Source organism: Limulus polyphemus, unplaced genomic scaffold (genome assembly GCF_000517525.1).
Source record: "Limulus polyphemus unplaced genomic scaffold, Limulus_polyphemus-2.1.2 Scaffold10492, whole genome shotgun sequence".
Lineage (NCBI taxonomy): Eukaryota > Metazoa > Arthropoda > Merostomata > Xiphosura > Limulidae > Limulus > Limulus polyphemus.
The window spans coordinates 9,617-10,221 of NW_013676102.1; positions in this window are offsets into that span (position 1 = coordinate 9,617).

The following is a 605-nucleotide window of genomic DNA, read 5'->3' on the forward strand; positions in this document are numbered from 1 at the left end:
AATCAGCTGTGTTCCAAGAATGCTGCAAGTTGTTTGACATCCGAAAGACCAGAGCAACGCCACTTCACCCACAGCCCGATAGGATGGTAGAAAAGTACATTTGGACACTGGTACAGGAATTGACAAAGTTTTTTAATAGTCGCCAAGATGACTGGGATGTCTTACTCCCGCCACTGTTGATGGCCTATAAGACAGTGGAGCATGAAGCCACTGGATACACTCCAGAAAAGTTAATGTTTGGTCGGGAACTTCGGTTGCCAGTGCATCTGTCAACAGGACGCCCACATTATTAAGAGTTACCTGAGAATGTGTCAGAGTTTGTGAAAGTGTTATCGAAGAGGATGGATGATATTCACTATCAAATGCCTTCAAACTTGAAAACGTCTGCTGATTCGAAGAAGTTATATTATGATAACAGATCTACTGAAGTCAGCTTTGTACCAGGAGACAAGGTGTGGTTGTATAGTCTCAAGAAGACCAAAGGGAAGTCTCCTAAGTTGTCTTCTCCATGGGAAGTCCCATATGACACAGTGGATCATCTCTCAGACGTGACTTTCCGGATAAAATGTGGTCGGCGAGGTAAGCTGAAGGTGGTGCATGCCAAC